The sequence below is a fragment of the Accipiter gentilis genome, chromosome 10 (assembly GCF_929443795.1).
Source record: "Accipiter gentilis chromosome 10, bAccGen1.1, whole genome shotgun sequence".
In the NCBI taxonomy this organism is placed as follows: domain Eukaryota; kingdom Metazoa; phylum Chordata; class Aves; order Accipitriformes; family Accipitridae; genus Astur; species Astur gentilis.
This window is the reverse complement of record NC_064889.1, coordinates 928240-950727: the sequence shown is the minus strand read 5'-3', so window position 1 is coordinate 950727 and position 22488 is coordinate 928240.

The following is a 22488-nucleotide window of genomic DNA, read 5'->3' as shown; positions in this document are numbered from 1 at the left end:
GTTGTGCCTGTGAATAGGCTGCAGGGGGACGGTGAAGACCAGCAACATCTTTCCGGCCTGCCACCTTCCGTGTGGGACAAGGAGCCGGACGTGTGCCTTTCCTGAATCAGGCTCTGCCGAGGACGAGAGCCAGTAGATGTTCCTCATCTGGGCAATCCCGAGTCCCAGATCCTGTTGTGCCTGTGAATAGGCTGCAGGGGGACGGTGAAGACCAGCAACAGCTTTCAGGGCTGCCACCTTCCGTGTGGGACAAGGAGCCGGACGTGTGCCTTTCCTGAATCAGGCTCTGCCGAGGACGAGAGCCAGTAGATGTTCCTCCTCTGGGCAATCCCGAGTCCCAGATCCTGTTTTGCCTCTGAATAGGCTGCAGGGGGACGGTGAAGACCAGCAACAGCTTTCAGGGCTGCCACCTTCCGTGTGGGACAAGGAGCCGGACGAGTGCCTTTTCCGAACGAGGCTCTGCCGAGGACGAGAGCCATGAGATGTTCCTCCTCTGGGCAAGCCCGGGTCCCAGATCCTGTTGTGCCTGTGAATAGGCTGCAGGGGGACGGTAAAGACCAGCAACAGCTTTCAGGGCTGCCACCTTCCGTGTGGGACAAGGAGCCTGACGTGTGCCTTTCCTGAATCAGGCTCTGCCGAGGACGAGAACCATGAGATGTTCCTCCTCTGGGCAAGCCCAGGTCCCAGATCCTGTTGTGCCTGTGAATAGGCTGCAGGCGGACGGTGAAGACCAGCAACATCTTTCCGGCCTGCCACCTTCCGTGTGGGACAAGGAGCCGGACGTGTGCCTTTCCTGAAACAGGCTCTGCCGAGGACGAGAGCCATGAGATGTACCTCCTCTGGGCAAGCCCGGGTCCCAGATCCTGTTGTAGCTGTGAATAGGCTGCAGGGGGACGGTGAAGACCAGCAACAGCTTTCAGGGCTGCCACCTTCGGTGTAGGACAAGGAGACGGACGTGTGCCTTTCCTTAATCAGGCTCTGCCGAGGATGAGAGCCATGAGATGTTCCTCCTCTGGGCAAGCCCGGGTCCCTGATCCTGTTGTGCCTGTGAATAGGCTGCATTGGGACGGTGAAAACCAGCAACAACTTTCAGGGCTGCCACCTTCCGTGTGGGAAAAGGAGCCGGACGTGTGCCTTTCCGGAATAAGGCTCCGCCGAGGACGAGAGCCATGAGATGTTCCTCCTTTGGGCAAGCCCGGGTCCCAAATCCTCTTGTGCCTGTGAATAGGCTGCATGGGGACGGTGAAGACCAGCAACATCTTTCAGGGCTGCCACCTTCCGTGTGGGATAAGGAGCTGGACGAGTGCCTTTTCGGAATCAGGCTCTGCCGAGGACGAGAACCATGAGATGTTCCTCCTCTGGGCAAGCCCAGGTCCCAGATCCTGTTGTACCTGTGAATAGGCTGCATGGGGACGGTGAAAAGCAGCAACATCTTTCAGGGCTGCCACCTTCCGTGTGGGACAAGGAGCCGGACGTGTGCCTTTCCGGAATAAGGCTCCGCCGAGGACGAGAGCCATGAGATGTTCCTCCTTTGGGCAAGCCCGGGTCCCAAATCCTCTTGTGCCTGTGAATAGGCTGCATGGGGACGGTGAAGAACAGCAACATCTTTCAGGGCTGCCACCTTCCGTGTGGGATAAGGAGCCGGACGAGTGCCTTTTCGGAATCAGGCTCTGCCGAGGACGAGAGCCATGAGATGTTCCTCCTCTGGGCAATCCCGAGTCCCAGATCCTGTTGTGCCTGTGAATAGGCTGCAGGGGGAGGGTGAAGACCAGCAACAGCTTTCAGGGCTGCCACCTTCGGTGTAGGACAAGGAGCCGGACGTGTGCCTTTCCTGAATCAGGCTCTGCCGAGGACGAGAGCCATGAGATGTTCCTCCTCTGGGCAAGCCCGGGTCCCTGATCCTGTTGTGCCTGTGAATAGGCTGCATGGGGACGGTGAAAACCAGCAACATCTTTCAGGGCTGCCACCTTCCGTGTGGGACAAGGAGCCGGACGTGTGCCTTTTCGGAAAGAGGCTATGCCGAGGACGAGAGCCATGAGATATTCCTCCTCTGGGCAAGCCCGGGTCCCAGATCCTCTTGTGCCTGTGAATAGGCTGCAGGGGGACGGTGAAGACCAGCAACATCTTTCCGGCCTGCCACCTTCCCTTTGGGACAAGGAGCCGGACGTGTGCCTTTTCGGAAAGAGGCTATGCCGAGGACGAGAGCCATGAGATGTTCCTCCTCTGGGCAAGCCCGGGTCCCAGATCCTGTTGTGCCTGTGAATAGGCTGCAGGGGGACGGTAAAGACCAGCAACAGCTTTCAGGGCTGCCACCTTCCGTGTGGGACAAGGAGCCGGACGTGTGCCTTTTCGGAAAGAGGATCTGCCGAGGACGAGAGCCATGAGATATTCCTCCTCTGGGCAAGCCCGGGTCCCAGATCCTCTTGTGCCTGTGAATAGGCTGCAGGGGGACGGTGAAGACCAGCAACATCTTTCCGGCCTGCCACCTTCCGTGTGGGACAAGGAGCCAGACGTGTGCCTTCTCGGAAACAGGCTCTGCCGAGGACGAGAGCCATGAGATGTTCCTCCTCTGGGCAAGCCCGGGTCCCAGATCCTGTTGTAGCTGTGAATAGGCTGCAGGGGGACGGTGAAGACCAGCAACAGCTTTCAGGGCTGCCACCTTCCGTGTGGGACAAGGTGCCGGACGAGTGCCTTTTCCGAAAGAGGCTCTGCCGAGGACGAGAGCCATGAGATGTTCCTCCTCTGGGCAAGCCCGGGTCCCAGATTCTGTTGTGCCTGTGAATAGGCTGCAGGGGGACGGTGAAGACCAGCAACATCTTTCCGGCCTGCCACCTTCCGTGTGGGACAAGGAGCCGGACGTGTGCCTTTCCTGAATCAGGCTCTGCCGAGGACGAGAGCCAGTAGATGTTCCTCATCTGGGCAATCCCGAGTCCCAGATCCTGTTGTGCCTGTGAATAGGCTGCAGGGGGACGGTGAAGACCAGCAACAGCTTTCAGGGCTGCCACCTTCCGTGTGGGACAAGGAGCCGGACGTGTGCCTTTCCTGAATCAGGCTCTGCCGAGGACGAGAGCCAGTAGATGTTCCTCCTCTGGGCAAGCCCGAGTCCCAGATCCTGTTGTGCCTGTGAATAGGCTGCAGGGGGACGGTGAAGACCAGCAACAGCTTTCAGGGCTGCCACCTTCGGTGTGGGACAAGGAGCCGGACGTGTGCCTTTCCTGAATCAGGCTCTGCCGAGGACGAGAGCCAGTAGATGTTCCTCCTCTGGGCAATCCCGAGTCCCAGATCCTTTTTTGCCTCTGAATAGGCTGCAGGGGGACGGTGAAGACCAGCAACAGCTTTCAGGGCTGCCACCTTCCGTGTGGGACAAGGAGCCGGACGAGTGCCTTTTCCGAAAGAGGCTCTGCCGAGGACGAGAGCCATGAGATGTTCCTCCTCTGGGCAAGCCCGGGTCCCAGATCCTGTTGTGCCTGTGAATAGGCTGCAGGGGGACGGTAAAGACCAGCAACAGCTTTCAGGGCTGCCACCTTCCGTGTGGGACAAGGAGCCGGACGTGTGCCTTTCCTGAATCAGGCTCTGCCGAGGACGAGAGCCATGAGATGTTCCTCCTCTGGGCAAGCCCAGGTCCCAGATCCTGTTGTGCCTGTGAATAGGCTGCATGGGGACGGTGAAAACCAGCAACAACTTTCAGGGCTGCCACCTTCCGTGTGGGACAAGGAGCCAGACGTGTGCCTTTCCGGAATAAGGCTCCGCCGAGGACGAGAGCCATGAGATGTTCCTCCTTTGGGCAAGCCCGGGTCCCAAATCCTCTTGTGCCTGTGAATAGGCTGCATGGGGACGGTGAAGACCAGCAACATCTTTCAGGGCTGCCACCTTCCGTGTGGGATAAGGAGCTGGACGAGTGCCTTTTCGGAATCAGGCTCTGCCAAGGACGAGAACCATGAGATGTTCCTCCTCTGGGCAAGCCCAGGTCCCAGATCCTGTTGTGCCTGTGAATAGGCTGCAGGCGGACGGTGAAGACCAGCAACAGCTTTCAGGGCTGCCACCTTCCGTGTGGGACAAGGAGCCAGACGTGTGCCTTTCGGAAAGAGGCTCTGCCGAGGACGAGAACCATGAGATGTTCCTCCTCTGGGCAAGCCCAATTCCCAGATCCTGTTGTGCCTGTGAATAGGCTGCAGGGGGACGGTGAAGACCAGCAACATATTTCAGGGCTGCCACCTTCCGTGTGGGACAAGGAGCCGGACGTGTGCCTTTTCGGAAGGAGGCTCTGCCGAGGACGAGAGCCATGAGATGTTCCTCCTCTGGGCAAGCCCAGGTCCCAGATCCTCTTGTGCCTGTGAATAGGCTGCAGGGGGACGGTGAAAACCAGCAACATCTTTCCGGCCTGCCACCTTCCGTGTGGGACAAGGAGCCGGACGTGTGCCTATTCGGAAAGAGGCTCTGCCGAGGACGAGAACCATGAGATGTTCCTCCTCTGGGCAAGCCCAGGTCCCAGATCCTGTTGTAGCTGTGAATAGGCTGCAGGGGGACGGTGAAGACCAGCAACAGCTTTCAGGGCTGCCACCTTCCGTGTGGGACAAGGAGCCGGACGTGTGCCTTTCCTGAATCAGGCTCTGCCGAGGACGAGAGCCAGTAGATGTTCCTCCTCTGGGCAATCCCGAGTCCCAGATCCTGTTGTGCCTGTGAATAGGCTGCAGGGGGATGGTGAAGACCAGCAACAGCTTTCAGGGCTGCCACCTTCGGTGTGGGACAAGGAGCCGGACGTGTGCCTTTCCTGAATCAGGCTCTGCCGAGGACGAGAGCCAGTAGATGTTCCTCCTCTGGGCAATCCCGAGTCCCAGATCCTTTTTTGCCTCTGAATAGGCTGCAGGGGGACGGTGAAGACCAGCAACAGCTTTCAGGGCTGCCACCTTCCGTGTGGGACAAGGAGCCGGACGAGTGCCTTTTCCGAAAGAGGCTCTGCCGAGGACGAGAGCCATGAGATGTTCCTCCTCTGGGCAAGCCCGGGTCCCAGATCCTGTTGTGCCTGTGAATAGGCTGCAGGGGGACGGTAAAGACCAGCAACAGCTTTCAGGGCTGCCACCTTCCGTGTGGGACAAGGAGCCGGACGTGTGCCTTTCCTGAATCAGGCTCTGCCGAGGACGAGAACCATGAGATGTTCCTCCTCTGGGCAAGCCCAGGTCCCAGATCCTGTTGTGCCTGTGAATAGGCTGCAGGCGGTCGGTGAAGACCAGCAACATCTTTCCGGCCTGCCACCTTCCGTGTGGGACAAGGAGCCGGACGTGTGCCTTTCCTGAAACAGGCTCTGCCGAGGACGAGAGCCATGAGATGTTCCTCCTCTGGGCAAGCCCGGGTCCCAGATCCTGTTGTACCTGTGAATAGGCTGCATGGGGACGGTGAAAACCAGCAACATCTTTCAGGGCTGCCACCTTCCGTGTGGGACAAGGAGCCGGACGTGTGCCTTTCCGGAATAAGGCTCCGCCGAGGACGAGAGCCATGAGATGTTCCTCCTTTGGGCAAGCCCGTGTCCCAAATCCTCTTGTGCCTGTGAATAGGCTGCATGGGGACGGTGAAGACCAGCAACATCTTTCAGGGCTGCCACCTTCCGTGTGGGATAAGGAGCCGGACGAGTGCCTTTTCGGAATCAGGCTCTGCCGAGGACGAGAGCCATGAGATGTTCCTCCTCTGGGCAATCCTGAGTCCCAGATCCTGTTGTGCCTGTGAATAGGCTGCAGGGGGAGGGTGAAGACCAGCAACAGCTTTCAGGGCTGCCACCTTCGGTGTAGGACAAGGAGCCGGACGTGTGCCTTTCCTGAATCAGGCTCTGCCGAGGACGAGAGCCATGAGATGTTCCTCCTCTGGGCAAGCCCCGGTCCCTGATCCTGTTGTGCCTGTGAATAGGCTGCATGGGGACGGTGAAAACCAGCAACATCTTTCAGGGCTGCCACCTTCCGTGTGGGACAAGGAGCCGGACGTGTGCCTTTCCGGAATAAGGCTCGGACGAGGACAAGAGACATGAGATGTTCCTCCTTTGGGCAAGCCCGGGTCCCATATCCTCTTGTGCCTGTGAATAGGCTGCAGGGGGACGGTGAAGACCAGCAACAGCTTTCAGGGCTGCCAACTTCCGTGTGGGATAAGGAGCCGGACGAGTGCCTTTTCGGAATCAGGCTCTGCCGAGGACGAGAACCATGAGATGTTCCTCCTCTGGGCAAGCCCAGGTCCCAGATCCTGTTGTGCCTGTGAATAGGCTGCAGGGGGACGGTGAAGACCAGCAACAGCTTTCAGGGCTGCCACCTTCCGTGTGGGACAAGGAGCCAGACGTGTGCCTTTCGGAAAGAGGCTCTGCCGAGGAAGAGAGCCATGAGATGTTCCTCCTCTGGGCAAGCCCAGGTCCCAGATCCTCTTGTGCCTGTGAATAGGCTGCAGGGGGACGGTGAAAACCAGCAACATCTTTCCGGCCTGCCACCTTCCGTGTGGGACAAGGAGCCGGACGTGTGCCTATTCGGAAAGAGGCTCTGCCGAGGACGAGAACCATGAGATGTTCCTCCTCTGGGCAAGCCCAGGTCCCAGATCCTGTTGTAGCTGTGAATAGGCTGCAGGGGGACGGTGAAGACCAGCAACAGCTTTCAGGGCTGCCAACTTCGGTGTGGGACAAGGAGCCGGACGTGTGCCTTTCCTGAATCAGGCTCTGCCGAGGACGAGAGCCATGAGATGTTCCTCCTCTGGGCAAGCCCAGGTCCCAGATCCTGTTGTAGCTGTGAATAGGCTGCAGGGGGACGGTGAAGACCAGCAACATCTTTCAGGGCTGCCACCTTCCGTGTGGGACAAGGAGCCGGACGTGTGCCTTTTCGGAAAGAGGCTATGCCGAGGACGAGAGCCATGAGATATTCCTCCTCTGGGCAAGCCCGGGTCCCAGATCCTCTTGTGCCTGTGAATAGGCTGCAGGGGGACGGTGAAGACCAGCAACATCTTTCCGGCCTGCCACCTTCCCTTTGTGACAAGGAGCCGGACGTGTGCCTTCTCGGAAACAGGCTCTGCCGAGGACGAGAGCCATGAGATGTTCCTCCTCTGGGCAAGCCCGGGTCCCTGATCCTGTTGTAGCTGTGAATAGGCTGCAGGTGGACGGTGAAGACCAGCAACAGCTTTCAGGGCTGCCACCTTCCGTGTGGGACAAGGAGCCGGACGTGTGCCTTTCCTGAATCAGGCTCTGCCGAGGACGAGAACCATGAGATGTTCCTCCTCTGGGCAAGCCCAGGTCCCAGATCCTGTTGTGCCTGTGAATAGGCTGCAGGCGGTCGGTGAAGACCAGCAACATCTTTCCGGCCTGCCACCTTCCGTGTGGGACAAGGAGCCGGACGTGTGCCTTTCCTGAAACAGGCTCTGCCGAGGACGAGAGCCATGAGATGTTCCTCCTCTGGGCAAGCCCGGGTCCCAGATCCTGTTGTACCTGTGAATAGGCTGCATGGGGACGGTGAAAAGCAGCAACATCTTTCAGGGCTGCCACCTTCCGTGTGGGACAAGGAGCCGGACGTGTGCCTTTCCGGAATAAGGCTCCGCCGAGGACGAGAGCCATGAGATGTTCCTCCTTTGGGCAAGCCCGTGTCCCAAATCCTCTTGTGCCTGTGAATAGGCTGCATGGGGACGGTGAAGACCAGCAACATCTTTCAGGGCTGCCACCTTCCGTGTGGGATAAGGAGCCGGACGAGTGCCTTTTCGGAATCAGGCTCTGCCGAGGACGAGAGCCATGAGATGTTCCTCCTCTGGGCAATCCCGAGTCCCAGATCCTGTTGTGCCTGTGAATAGGCTGCAGGGGGAGGGTGAAGACCAGCAACAGCTTTCAGGGCTGCCACCTTCGGTGTAGGACAAGGAGCCGGACGTGTGCCTTTCCTGAATCAGGCTCTGCCGAGGACGAGAGCCATGAGATGTTCCTCCTCTGGGCAAGCCCGGGTCCCTGATCCTGTTGTGCCTGTGAATAGGCTGCATGGGGACGGTGAAAACCAGCAACATCTTTCAGGGCTGCCACCTTCCGTGTGGGACAAGGAGCCGGACGTGTGCCTTTCCAGAATAAGGCTCCGCCGAGGACGAGAGCCATGAGATGTTCCTCCTTTGGGCAAGCCCGGGTCCCAAATCCTCTTGTGCCTGTGAATAGGCTGCATGGGGACGGTGAAGACCAGCAACAGCTTTCAGGGCTGCCAACTTCCGTGTGGGATAAGGAGCCGGACGAGTGCCTTTTCGGAATCAGGCTCTGCCGAGGACGAGAACCATGAGATGTTCCTCCTCTGGGCAAGCCCAGGTCCCAGATCCTGTTGTGCCTGTGAATAGGCTGCAGGGGGACGGTGAAGACCAGCAACAGCTTTCAGGGCTGCCACCTTCCGTGTGGGAGAAGGAGCCAGACGTGTGCCTTTCGGAAAGAGGCTCTGCCGAGGACGAGAACCATGAGATGTTCCTCCTCTGGGCAAGCCCAATTCCCAGATCCTGTTGTGCCTGTGAATAGGCTGCAGGGGGACGGTGAAGACCAGCAAAAGCTTTCAGGGCTGCCAACTTCGGTGTGGGACAAGGAGCCGGACGTGTGCCTTTCCTGAATCAGGCTCTGCCGAGGACGAGAGCCATGAGATGTTCCTCCTCTGGGCAATCCCGAGTCCCAGATCCTGTTGTGCCTGTGAATAGGCTGCAGGGGGACGGTGAAGACCAGAAACAGCTTTCAGGGCTGCCACCTTCGGTGTGGGACAAGGAGCCGGACGTGTGCCTTTCCTGAATCAGGCTCTGCCGAGGACGAGAACCATGAGATGTTCCTCCTCTGGGCAAGCCCAGGTCCCAGATCCTGTTGTGCCTGTGAATAGGCTGCAGGGGGACGGTGAAGACCAGCAACATCTTTCAGGGCTGCCACCTTCCGTGTGGGACAAGGAGCCGGACGTGTGCCTTTTCGGAAAGAGGCTATGCCGAGGACGAGAGCCATGAGATATTCCTCCTCTGGGCAAGCCCGGGTCCCAGATCCTCTTGTGCCTGTGAATAGGCTGCAGGGGGACGGTGAAGACCAGCAACATCTTTCCGGCCTGCCACCTTCCCTTTGGGACAAGGAGCCGGACGTGTGCCTTTTCGGAAAGAGGCTATGCCGAGGACGAGAGCCATGAGATGTTCCTCCTCTGGGCAAGCCCGGGTCCCAGATCCTGTTGTGCCTGTGAATAGGCTGCAGGGGGACGGTAAAGACCAGCAACAGCTTTCAGGGCTGCCACCTTCCGTGTGGGACAAGGAGCCGGACGTGTGCCTTTTCGGAAAGAGGATCTGCCGAGGACGAGAGCCATGAGATATTCCTCCTCTGGGCAACCCGGGTCCCAGATCCTCTTGTGCCTGTGAATAGGCTGCAGGGGGACGGTGAAGACCAGCAACATCTTTCAGGGCTGCCACCTTCCGTGTGGGACAAGGAGCCGGACGTGTGCCTTTTCGGAAAGAGGCTATGCCGAGGACGAGAGCCATGAGATGTTCCTCCTCTGGGCAAGCCCGGGTCCCAGATCCTGTTGTAGCTGTGAATAGGCTGCAGGGGGACGGTGAAGACCAGCAACAGCTTTCAGGGCTGCCACCTTCCGTGTGGGACAAGGTGCCGGACGAGTGCCTTTTCCGAAAGAGGCTCTGCCGAGGACGAGAGCCATGAGATGTTCCTCCTCTGGGCAAGCCCGGGTCCCAGATCCTCTTGTGCCTGTGAATAGGCTGCAGGGGGACGGTGAAGACCAGCAACATCTTTCCGGCCTGCCACCTTCCGTGTGGGACAAGGAGCCGGACGTGTGCCTTTCCTGAATCAGGCTCTGCCGAGGACGAGAGCCAGTAGATGTTCCTCATCTGGGCAATCCCGAGTCCCAGATCCTGTTGTGCCTGTGAATAGGCTGCAGTGGGACGGTGAAGACCAGCAACAGCTTTCAGGGCTGCCACCTTCGGTGTGGGACAAGGAGCCGGACGTGTGCCTTTCCTGAATCAGGCTCTGCCGAGGACGAGAGCCAGTAGATGTTCCTCCTCTGGGCAATCCCGAGTCCCAGATCCTGTTTTGCCTCTGAATAGGCTGCAGGGGGACGGTGAAGACCAGCAACAGCTTTCAGGGCTGCCACCTTCCGTGTGGGACAAGGAGCCGGACGAGTGCCTTTTCCGAACGAGGCTCTGCCGAGGACGAGAGCCATGAGATGTTCCTCCTCTGGGCAAGCCCGGGTCCCAGATCCTGTTGTGCCTGTGAATAGGCTGCAGGGGGACGGTAAAGACCAGCAACAGCTTTCAGGGCTGCCACCTTCCGTGTGGGACAAGGAGCCTGACGTGTGCCTTTCCTGAATCAGGCTCTGCCGAGGACGAGAACCATGAGATGTTCCTCCTCTGGGCAAGCCCAGGTCCCAGATCCTGTTGTGCCTGTGAATAGGCTGCAGGCGGACGGTGAAGACCAGCAACATCTTTCCGGCCTGCCACCTTCCGTGTGGGACAAGGAGCCGGACGTGTGCCTTTCCTGAAACAGGCTCTGCCGAGGACGAGAGCCATGAGATGTACCTCCTCTGGGCAGGCCCGGGTCCCAGATCCTGTTGTAGCTGTGAATAGGCTGCAGGGGGACGGTGAAGACCAGCAACAGCTTTCAGGGCTGCCACCTTCGGTGTAGGACAAGGAGACGGACGTGTGCCTTTCCTTAATCAGGCTCTGCCGAGGATGAGAGCCATGAGATGTTCCTCCTCTGGGCAAGCCCGGGTCCCTGATCCTGTTGTGCCTGTGAATAGGCTGCATGGGGACGGTGAAAACCAGCAACAACTTTCAGGGCTGCCACCTTCCGTGTGGGACAAGGAGCCGGACGTGTGCCTTTCCCGAATAAGGCTCCGCCGAGGACGAGAGCCATGAGATGTTCCTCCTTTGGGCAAGCCCGGGTCCCAAATCCTCTTGTGCCTGTGAATAGGCTGCATGGGGACGGTGAAGACCAGCAACATCTTTCAGGGCTGCCACCTTCCGTGTGGGATAAGGAGCTGGACGAGTGCCTTTTCGGAATCAGGCTCTGCCGAGGACGAGAACCATGAGATGTTCCTCCTCTGGGCAAGCCCAGGTCCCAGATCCTGTTGTGCCTGTGAATAGGCTGCAGGCGGACGGTGAAGACCAGCAACAGCTTTCAGGGCTGCCACCTTCCGTGTGGGACAAGGAGCCAGACGTGTGCCTTTCGGAAAGAGGCTCTGCCGAGGACGAGAACCATGAGATGTTCCTCCTCTGGGCAAGCCCAATTCCCAGATCCTGTTGTGCCTGTGAATAGGCTGCAGGGGGACGGTGAAGACCAGCAACATATTTCAGGGCTGCCACCTTCCGTGTGGGACAAGGAGCCGGACGTGTGCCTTTTCGGAAAGAGGCTCTGCCGAGGACGAGAGCCATGAGATGTTCCTCCTCTGGGCAAGCCCAGGTCCCAGATCCTGTTGTGCCTGTGAATAGGCTGCAGGGGGACGGTGAAAACCAGCAACATCTTTCAGGGCTGCCACCTTCCGTGTGGGACAAGGAGCCGGACGTGTGCCTATTCGGAAAGAGGCTCTGCCGAGGACGAGAACCATGAGATGTTCCTCCTCTGGGCAAGCCCAGGTCCCAGATCCTGTTGTAGCTGTGAATAGGCTGCAGGGGGACGGTGAAGACCAGCAACAGCTTTCAGGGCTGCCACCTTCCGTGTGGGACAAGGAGCCGGACGTGTGCCTTTCCTGAATCAGGCTCTGCCGAGGACGAGAGCCATGAGATGTTCCTCCTCTGGGCAATCCCGAGTCCCAGATCCTGTTGTGCCTGTGAATAGGCTGCAGGGGGACGGTGAAGACCAGCAACAGCTTTCAGGGCTGCCACCTTCGGTGTGGGACAAGGAGCCGGACGTGTGCCTTTCCTGAATCAGGCTCTGCCGAGGACGAGAGCCAGAAGATGTTCCTCCTCTGGGCAATCCCGAGTCCCAGATCCTTTTTTGCCTCTGAATAGGCTGCAGGGGGACGGTGAAGACCAGCAACAGCTTTCAGGGCTGCCACCTTCCGTGTGGGACAAGGAGCCGGACGAGTGCCTTTTCCGAAAGAGGCTCTGCCGAGGACGAGAGCCATGAGATGTTCCTCCTCTGGGCAAGCCCGGGTCCCAGATCCTGTTGTGCCTGTGAATAGGCTGCAGGGGGACGGTAAAGACCAGCAACAGCTTTCAGGGCTGCCACCTTCCGTGTGGGACAAGGAGCCGGACGTGTGCCTTTCCTGAATCAGGCTCTGCCGAGGACGAGAACCATGAGATGTTCCTCCTCTGGGCAAGCCCAGGTCCCAGATCCTGTTGTGCCTGTGAATAGGCTGCATGGGGACGGTGAAAACCAGCAACAACTTTCAGGGCTGCCACCTTCCGTGTGGGACAAGGAGCCGGACGTGTGCCTTTCCGGAATAAGGCTCCGCCGAGGACGAGAGCCATGAGATGTTCCTCCTTTGGGCAAGCCCGGGTCCCAAATCCTCTTGTGCCTGTGAATAGGCTGCATGGGGACGGTGAAGACCAGCAACATCTTTCAGGGCTGCCACCTTCCGTGTGGGATAAGGAGCTGGACGAGTGCCTTTTCGGAATCAGGCTCTGCCGAGGACGAGAACCATGAGATGTTCCTCCTCTGGGCAAGCCCAGGTCCCAGATCCTGTTGTGCCTGTGAATAGGCTGCAGGCGGACGGTGAAGACCAGCAACAGCTTTCAGGGCTGCCACCTTCCGTGTGGGACAAGGAGCCAGACGTGTGCCTTTCGGAAAGAGGCTCTGCCGAGGACGAGAACCATGAGATGTTCCTCCTCTGGGCAAGCCCAATTCCCAGATCCTGTTGTGCCTGTGAATAGGCTGCAGGGGGACGGTGAAGACCAGCAACATATTTCAGGGCTGCCACCTTCCGTGTGGGACAAGGAGCCGGACGTGTGCCTTTTCGGAAAGAGGCTCTGCCGAGGACGAGAGCCATGAGATGTTCCTCCTCTGGGCAAGCCCAGGTCCCAGATCCTCTTGTGCCTGTGAATAGGCTGCAGGGGGACGGTGAAAACCAGCAACATCTTTCCGGCCTGCCACCTTCCGTGTGGGACAAGGAGCCGGACGTGTGCCTATTCGGAAAGAGGCTCTGCCGAGGACGAGAACCATGAGATGTTCCTCCACTGGGCAAGCCCAGGTCCCAGATCCTGTTGTAGCTGTGAATAGGCTGCAGGGGGACGGTGAAGACCAGCAACAGCTTTCAGGGCTGCCAACTTCGGTGTGGGACAAGGAGCCGGACGTGTGCCTTTCCTGAATCAGGCTCTGCCGAGGACGAGAGCCAGTAGATGTTCCTCCTCTGGGCAATCCCGAGTCCCAGATCCTGTTGTGCCTGTGAATAGGCTGCAGGGGGATGGTGAAGACCAGCAACAGCTTTCAGGGCTGCCACCTTCGGTGTGGGACAAGGAGCCGGACGTGTGCCTTTCCTGAATCAGGCTCTGCCGAGGACGAGAGCCAGTAGATGTTCCTCCTCTGGGCAATCCCGAGTCCCAGATCCTTTTTTGCCTCTGAATAGGCTGCAGGGGGACGGTGAAGACCAGCAACAGCTTTCAGGGCTGCCACCTTCCGTGTGGGACAAGGAGCCGGACGAGTGCCTTTTCCGAAAGAGGCTCTGCCGAGGACGAGAGCCATGAGATGTTCCTCCTCTGGGCAAGCCCGGGTCCCAGATCCTGTTGTGCCTGTGAATAGGCTGCAGGGGGACGGTAAAGACCAGCAACAGCTTTCAGGGCTGCCACCTTCCGTGTGGGATAAGGAGCCGGACGTGTGCCTTTCCTGAATCAGGCTCTGCCGAGGACGAGAACCATGAGATGTTCCTCCTCTGGGCAAGCCCAGGTCCCAGATCCTGTTGTGCCTGTGAATAGGCTGCAGGCGGTCGGTGAAGACCAGCAACATCTTTCCGGCCTGCCACCTTCCGTGTGGGACAAGGAGCCGGACGTGTGCCTTTCCTGAAACAGGCTCTGCCGAGGACGAGAGCCATGAGATGTTCCTGCTCTGGGCAAGCCCAGTTCCCAGATCCTGTTGTGCCTGTGAATAGGCTGCAGGGGGACGGTGAAGACAAGCAACATCTTTCCGGCCTGCCACCTTCCCTTTGGGACAAGGAGCCGGATGTGAGCCTTTCCGGAATCAGGCTCTGCCGAGGACGAGAGCCATGAGATGTTCCTCCTCTGGGCAAGCCCGGGTCCCAGATCCTGTTGTACCTGTGAATAGGCTGCATGGGGACGGTGAAGACCAGCAACATCTTTCAGGGCTGCCACCTTCCGTGTGGGATAAGGAGCCGGACGAGTGCCTTTTCGGAATCAGGCTCTGCCGAGGACGAGAGCCATGAGATGTTCCTCCTCTGGGCAATCCCGAGTCCCAGATCCTGTTGTGCCTGTGAATAGGCTGCAGGGGGAGGGTGAAGACCAGCAACAGCTTTCAGGGCTGCCACCTTCGGTGTAGGACAAGGAGCCGGACGTGTGCCTTTCCTGAATCAGGCTCTGCCGAGGACGAGAGCCATGAGATGTTCCTCCTCTGGGCAAGCCCGGGTCCCTGATCCTGTTGTGCCTGTGAATAGGCTGCATGGGGACGGTGAAAACCAGCAACATCTTTCAGGGCTGCCACCTTCCGTGTGGGACAAGGAGCCGGACGTGTGCCTTTCCGGAATAAGGCTCCGCCGAGGACGAGAGCCATGAGATGTTCCTCCTTTGGGCAAGCCCGGGTCCCATATCCTCTTGTGCCTGTGAATAGGCTGCATGGGGACGGTGAAGACCAGCAACAGCTTTCAGGGCTGCCAACTTCCGTGTGGGATAAGGAGCCGGACGAGTGCCTTTTCGGAATCAGGCTCTGCCGAGGACGAGAACCATGAGATGTTCCTCCTCTGGGCAAGCCCAGGTCCCAGATCCTGTTGTGCCTGTGAATAGGCTGCAGGGGGACGGTGAAGACCAGCAACAGCTTTCAGGGCTGCCACCTTCCGTGTGGGACAAGGAGCCAGACGTGTGCCTTTCGGAAAGAGGCTCTGCCGAGGACGAGAACCATGAGATGTTCCTCCTCTGGGCAAGCCCAATTCCCAGATCCTGTTGTGCCTGTGAATAGGCTGCAGGGGGACGGTGAAGACCAGCAACATCTTTCAGGGCTGCCACCTTCCGTGTGGGACAAGGAGCCGGACGTGTGCCTTTTCGGAAAGAGGCTCTGCCGAGGAAGAGAGCCATGAGATGTTCCTCCTCTGGGCAAGCCCAGGTCCCAGATCCTCTTGTGCCTGTGAATAGGCTGCAGGGGGACGGTGAAAACCAGCAACATCTTTCCGGCCTGCCACCTTCCGTGTGGGACAAGGAGCCGGACGTGTGCCTATTCGGAAAGAGGCTCTGCCGAGGACGAGAACCATGAGATGTTCCTCCTCTGGGCAAGCCCAGGTACCAGATCCTGTTGTAGCTGTGAATAGGCTGCAGGGGGACGGTGAAGACCAGCAACAGCTTTCAGGGCTGCCAACTTCGGTGTGGGACAAGGAGCCGGACGTGTGCCTTTCCTGAATCAGGCTCTGCCGAGGACGAGAGCCATGAGATGTTCCTCCTCTGGGCAATCCCGAGTCCCAGATCCTGTTGTGCCTGTGAATAGGCTGCAGGGGGACGGTGAAGACCAGAAACAGCTTTCAGGGCTGCCACCTTCGGTGTGGGACAAGGAGCTGGACGTGTGCCTTTCCTGAATCAGGCTCTGCCGAGGACGAGAACCATGAGATGTTCCTCCTCTGGGCAAGCCCAGGTCCCAGATCCTGTTGTAGCTGTGAATAGGCTGCAGGGGGACGGTGAAGACCAGCAACATCTTTCAGGGCTGCCACCTTCCGTGTGGGACAAGGAGCCGGACGTGTGCCTTTTCGGAAAGAGGCTATGCCGAGGACGAGAGCCATGAGATATTCCTCCTCTGGGCAAGCCCGGGTCCCAGATCCTCTTGTGCCTGTGAATAGGCTGCAGGGGGACGGTGAAGACCAGCAACATCTTTCCGGCCTGCCACCTTCCCTTTGGGACAAGGAGCCGGACGTGTGCCTTCTCGGAAACAGGCTCTGCCGAGGACGAGAGCCATGAGATGTTCCTCCTCTGGGCAAGCCCGGGTCCCAGATCCTGTTGTAGCTGTGAATAGGCTGCAGGGGGACGGTGAAGACCAGCAACAGCTTTCAGGGCTGCCACCTTCCGTGTGGGACAAGGAGCCGGACGAGTGCCTTTTCCGAAAGAGGCTCTGCCGAGGACGAGAGCCATGAGATGTTCCTCCTCTGGGCAAGCCCGGGTCCCAGATCCTGTTGTGCCTGTGAATAGGCTGCAGGGGGACGGTAAAGACCAGCAACAGCTTTCAGGGCTGCCACCTTCCGTGTGGGACAAGGAGCCGGACGTGTGCCTTTTCGGAAAGAGGATCTGCCGAGGACGAGAGCCATGAGATATTCCTCCTCTGGGCAAGCCCGGGTCCCAGATCCTCTTGTGCCTGTGAATAGGCTGCAGGGGGACGGTGAAGACCAGCAACATCTTTCCGGCCTGCCACCTTCCGTGTGGGACAAGGAGCCAGACGTGTGCCTTCTCGGAAACAGGCTCTGCCGAGGACGAGAGCCATGAGATGTTCCTCCTCTGGGCAAGCCCGGGTCCCAGATCCTGTTGTAGCTGTGAATGGGCTGCAGGGGGACGGTGAAGACCAGCAACAGCTTTCAGGGCTGCCACCTTCCGTGTGGGACAAGGTGCCGGACGAGTGCCTTTTCGGAAAGAGGCTCTGCCGAGGACGAGAGCCATGAGATGTTCCTCCTCTGGGCAAGCCCGGGTCCCAGATCCTGTTGTGCCTGTGAATAGGCTGCAGGGGGACGGTGAAGACCAGCAACATCTTTCCGGCCTGCCACCTTCCGTGTTGGACAAGGAGCCGGACGTGTGCCTTTCCTGAATCAGGCTCTGCCGAGGACGAGAGCCAGTAGATGTTCCTCATCTGGGCAATCCCGAGTCCCAGATCCTGTTGTGCCTGTGAATAGGCTGCAGGGGGACGGTGAAGACCAGCAACAGCTTTCAGGGCTGCCACCTTCGGTGTGGGACAAGGAGCCGGACGTGTGCCTTTCCTGTATCAGGCTCTGCCGAGGACGAGAGCCAGTAGATGTTCCTCCTCTGGGCAATCCCGAGTCCCAGATCCTGTTTTGCCTCTGAATAGGCTGCAGGGGGACGGTGAAGACCAGCAACAGCTTTCAGGGCTGCCACCTTCCGTGTGGGACAAGGAGCCGGACGAGTGCCTTTTCCGAACGAGGCTCTGCCGAGGACGAGAACCATGAGATGTTCCTCCTCTGGGCAAGCCCGGGTCCCAGATCCTGTTGTGCCTGTGAATAGGCTGCAGGGGGACGGTAAAGACCAGCAACAGCTTTCAGGGCTGCCACCTTCCGTGTGGGACAAGGAGCCTGACGTGTGCCTTTCCTGAATCAGGCTCTGCCGAGGACGAGAACCATGAGATGTTCCTCCTCTGGGCAAGCCCAGGTCCCAGATCCTGTTGTGCCTGTGAATAGGCTGCAGGCGGACGGTGAAGACCAGCAACATCTTTCCGGCCTGCCACCTTCCGTGTGGGACAAGGAGCCGGACGTGTGCCTTTCCTGAAACAGGCTCTGCCGAGGACGAGAGCCATGAGATGTTCCTCCTCTGGGCAAGCCCGGGTCCCAGATCCTGTTGTAGCTGTGAATAGGCTGCAGGGGGACGGTGAAGACCAGCAACAGCTTTCAGGGCTGCCACCTTCGGTGTAGGACAAGGAGACGGACGTGTGCCTTTCCTTAATCAGGCTCTGCCGAGGATGAGAGCCATGAGATGTTCCTCCTCTGGGCAAGCCCGGGTCCCTGATCCTGTTGTGCCTGTGAATAGGCTGCATGGGGACGGTGAAAACCAGCAACAACTTTCAGGGCTGCCACCTTCCGTGTGGGACAAGGAGCCGGACGTGTGCCTTTCCGGAATAAGGCTCCGCCGAGGACGAGAGCCATGAGATGTTCCTCCTTTGGGCAAGCCCGGGTCCCAAATCCTCTTGTGCCTGTGAATAGGCTGCATGGGGACGGTGAAGACCAGCAACATCTTTCAGGGCTGCCACCTTCCGTGTGGGACAAGGAGCCGGACGTGTGCCTTTTCGGAAAGAGGCTCTGCCGAGGACGAGAGCCATGAGATGTTCCTCCTCTGGGCAAGCCCAGGTCCCAGATCCTCTTGTGCCTGTGAATAGGCTGCAGGGGGACGGTGCAAACCAGCAACATCTTTCCGGCCTGCCACCTTCCGTGTGGGACAAGGAGCCGGACGTGTGCCTATTCGGAAAGAGGCTCTGCCGAGGACGAGAACCATGAGATGTTCCTCCTCTGGGCAAGCCCAGGTCCCAGATCCTGTTGTAGCTGTGAATAGGCTGCAGGGGGACGGTGAAGACCAGCAACAGCTTTCAGGGCTGCCACCTTCCGTGTGGGACAAGGAGCCGGACGTGTGCCTTTCCTGAATCAGGCTCTGCCGAGGACGAGAGCCATGAGATGTTCCTCCTCTGGGCAATCCCGAGTCCCAGATCCTGTTGTGCCTGTGAATAGGCTGCAGGGGGACGGTGAAGACCAGAAACAGCTTTCAGGGCTGCCACCTTCGGTGTGGGACAAGGAGCCGGACGTGTGCCTTTCCTGAATCAGGCTCTGCCGAGGACGAGAACCATGAGATGTTCCTCCTCTGGGCAAGCCCAGGTCCCAGATCCTGTTGTAGCTGTGAATAGGCTGCAGGGGGACGGTGAAGACCAGCAACATCTTTCAGGGCTGCCACCTTCCGTGTGGGACAAGGAGCCGGACCTGTGCCTTTTCGGAAAGAGGCTATGCCGAGGACGAGAGCCATGAGATATTCCTCCTCTGGGCAAGCCCGGGTCCCAGATCCTCTTGTGCCTGTGAATAGGCTGCAGGGGGACGGTGAAGACCAGCAACATCTTTCCGGCCTGCCACCTTCCCTTTGGGACAAGGAGCCGGACGTGTGCCTTCTCGGAAACAGGCTCTGCCGAGGACGAGAGCCATGAGATGTTCCTCCTCTGGGCAAGCCCGGGTCCCAGATCCTGTTGTGCCTGTGAATAGGCTGCAGGGGGACGGTGAAGACCAGCAACAGCTTTCAGGGCTGCCACCTTCCGTGTGGGACAAGGAGCCGGACGAGTGCCTTTTCCGAAAGAGGCTCTGCCGAGGACGAGAGCCATGAGATGTTCCTCCTCTGGGCAAGCCCGGGTCCCAGATCCTGTTGTGCCTGTGAATAGGCTGCAGGGGGACGGTAAAGACCAGCAACAGCTTTCAGGGCTGCCACCTTCCGTGTGGGACAAGGAGCCGGACGTGTGCCTTTTCGGAAAGAGGATCTGCCGAGGACGAGAACCATGAGATGTTCCTCCTTTGGGCAAGCCCGTGTCCCAAATCCTCTTGTGCCTGTGAATAGGCTGCATGGGGACGGTGAAGACCAGCAACATCTTTCAGGGCTGCCACCTTCCGTGTGGGACAAGGAGCCAGACGTGTGCCTTTCGGAAAGAGGCTCTGCCGAGGACGAGAACCATGAGATGTTCCTCCTCTGGGCAAGCCCAGGTCCCAGATCCTGTTGTGCCTGTGAATAGGCTGCAGGGGGACGGTGAAGACCAGCAACAGCTTTCAGGGCTGCCACCTTCCGTGTGGGACAAGGAGCCGGACGTGTGCCTTTTCGGAAAGAGACTCTGCCGAGTACGAGAGCCATGAGATGTTCCTCCTCTGGGCAAGCCCAGGTTCCAGATCCTGTTGTGCCTGTGAATAGGCTGCATGGGGACGGTGAAAACCAGCAACATCTTTCCAGCCTGCCACCTTCCGTGTGGGACAAGGAGCCGGACGTGTGCCTTTTCGGAAAGAGGCTCTGCCGAGGACGAGAGCCATGAGATGTTCCTGCTCTGGGCAAGCCCAGTTCCCAGATCCTGTTGTGCCTGTGAATAGGCTGCAGGGGGACGGTGAAGACAAGCAACATCTTTCCGGCCTGCCACCTTCCCTTTGGGACAAGGAGCCGGATGTGAGCCTTTCCGGAATCAGGCTCTGCCGAGGACGAGAGCCATGAGATGTTCCTCCTCTGGGCAAGCCCGGGTCCCAGATCCTGTTGTACCTGTGAATAGGCTGCATGGGGACGGTGAAAACCAGCAACATCTTTCAGGGCTGCCACCTTCCGTGTGGGACAAGGAGCCGGACGTGTTCCTTTCCGGAATCATGCTCCGCCGAGGACGAGAGCCATGAGATGTTCCTCCTTTGGGCAAGCCCGTGCCCAAATCCTCTTGTGCCTGTGAATAGGCTGCATGGGGACGGTGAAGACCAGCAACATCTTTCAGGGCTGCCACCTTCCGTGTGGGATAAGGAGCCGGACGAGTGCCTTTTCGGAATCAGGCTCTGCCGAGGACGAGAGCCATGAGATGTTCCTCCTCTGGGCAATCCCGAGTCCCAGATCCTGTTGTGCCTGTGAATAGGCTGCAGGGGGAGGGTGAAGACCAGCAACAGCTTTCAGGGCTGCCACCTTCGGTGTGGGACAAGGAGCCGGACGTGTGCCTTTCCTGAATCAGGCTCTGCCGAGGACGAGAGCCATGAGATGTTCCTCCTCTGGGCAAGCCCGGGTCCCTGATCCTGTTGTGCCTGTGAATAGGCTGCATGGGGACGGTGAAGACCAGCAACATCTTTCAGGGCTGCCACCTTCCGTGTGGGACAAGGAGCCGGACGTGTGCCTTTCCGGAATAAGGCTCCGCCGAGGACGAGAGCCATGAGATGTTCCTCCTTTGGGCAAGCCCGGGTCCCAAATCCTCTTGTGCCTGTGAATAGGCTGCATGGGGACGGTGAAGAACAGCAACATCTTTCAGGGCTGCCACCTTCCGTGTGGGATAAGGAGCCGGACGAGTGCCTTTTCGGAATCAGGCTCTGCCGAGGACGAGAACCATGAGATGTTCCTCCTCTGGGCAAGCCCAGGTCCCAGATCCTGTTGTGCCTGTGAATAGGCTGCAGGGGGACGGTGAAGACCAGCAACAGCTTTCAGGGCTGCCTCCTTCCGTGTGGGACAAGGAGCCAGACGTGTGCCTTTCGGAAAGAGGCTCTGCCGAGGACGAGAGCCATGAGATGTTCCTCCTCTGGGCAAGCTCAATTCCCAGATCCTGTTGTGCCTGTGAATAGGCTGCAGGGGGACGGTGAAGACCAGCAACAGCTTTCAGGGCTGCCACCTTCCGTGTGGGACAAGGAGCCGGACGTGTGCCTTTTCGGAAAGAGGCTCTGCCGAGGAAGAGAGCCATGAGATGTTACTCCTCTGGGCAAGCCCAGGTCCCAGATCCTCTTGTGCCTGTGAATAGGCTGCAGGGGGACGGTGAAAACCAGCAACATCTTTCCGGCCTGCCACCTTCCGTGTGGGACAAGGAGCCGGACGTGTGCCTTTTCGGAAAGAGGCTCTGCCGAGGACGAGAGCCATGAGATGTTCCTCCTCTGGGCAAGCCCAGTTCCCAGATCCTGTTGTGCCTGTGAATAGGCTGCAGGGGGACGGTGAAGACAAGCAACATCTTTCCGGCCTGCCACCTTCCCTTTGGGACAAGGAGCCGGATGTGAGCCTTTCCGGAATCAGGCTCTGCCGAGGACGAGAGCCATGAGATGTTCCTCCTCTGGGCAAGCCCGGGTCCCAGATCCTGTTGTACCTGTGAATAGGCTGCATGGGGACGGTGAAAACCAGCAACATCTTTCAGGGCTGCCACCTTCCGTGTGGGACAAGGAGCCGGACGTGTTCCTTTCCGGAATCATGCTCCGCCGAGGACGAGAGCCATGAGATGTTCCTCCTTTGGGCAAGCCCGTGCCCAAATCCTCTTGTGCCTGTGAATAGGCTGCATGGGGACGGTGAAGACCAGCAACATCTTTCAGGGCTGCCACCTTCCGTGTGGGATAAGGAGCCGGACGAGTGCCTTTTCGGAATCAGGCTCTGCCGAGGACGAGAGCCATGAGATGTTCCTCCTCTGGGCAATCCCGAGTCCCAGATCCTGTTGTGCCTGTGAATAGGCTGCAGGGGGAGGGTGAAGACCAGCAACAGCTTTCAGGGCTGCCACCTTCGGTGTGGGACAAGGAGCCGGACGTGTGCCTTTCCTGAATCAGGCTCTGCCGAGGACGAGAGCCATGAGATGTTCCTCCTCTGGGCAAGCCCGGGTCCCTGATCCTGTTGTGCCTGTGAATAGGCTGCATGGGGACGGTGAAGACCAGCAACATCTTTCAGGGCTGCCACCTTCCGTGTGGGACAAGGAGCCGGACGTGTGCCTTTCCGGAATAAGGCTCCGCCGAGGACGAGAGCCATGAGATGTTCCTCCTTTGGGCAAGCCCGGGTCCCAAATCCTCTTGTGCCTGTGAATAGGCTGCATGGGGACGGTGAAGAACAGCAACATCTTTCAGGGCTGCCACCTTCCGTGTGGGATAAGGAGCCGGACGAGTGCCTTTTCGGAATCAGGCTCTGCCGAGGACGAGAACCATGAGATGTTCCTCCTCTGGGCAAGCCCAGGTCCCAGATCCTGTTGTGCCT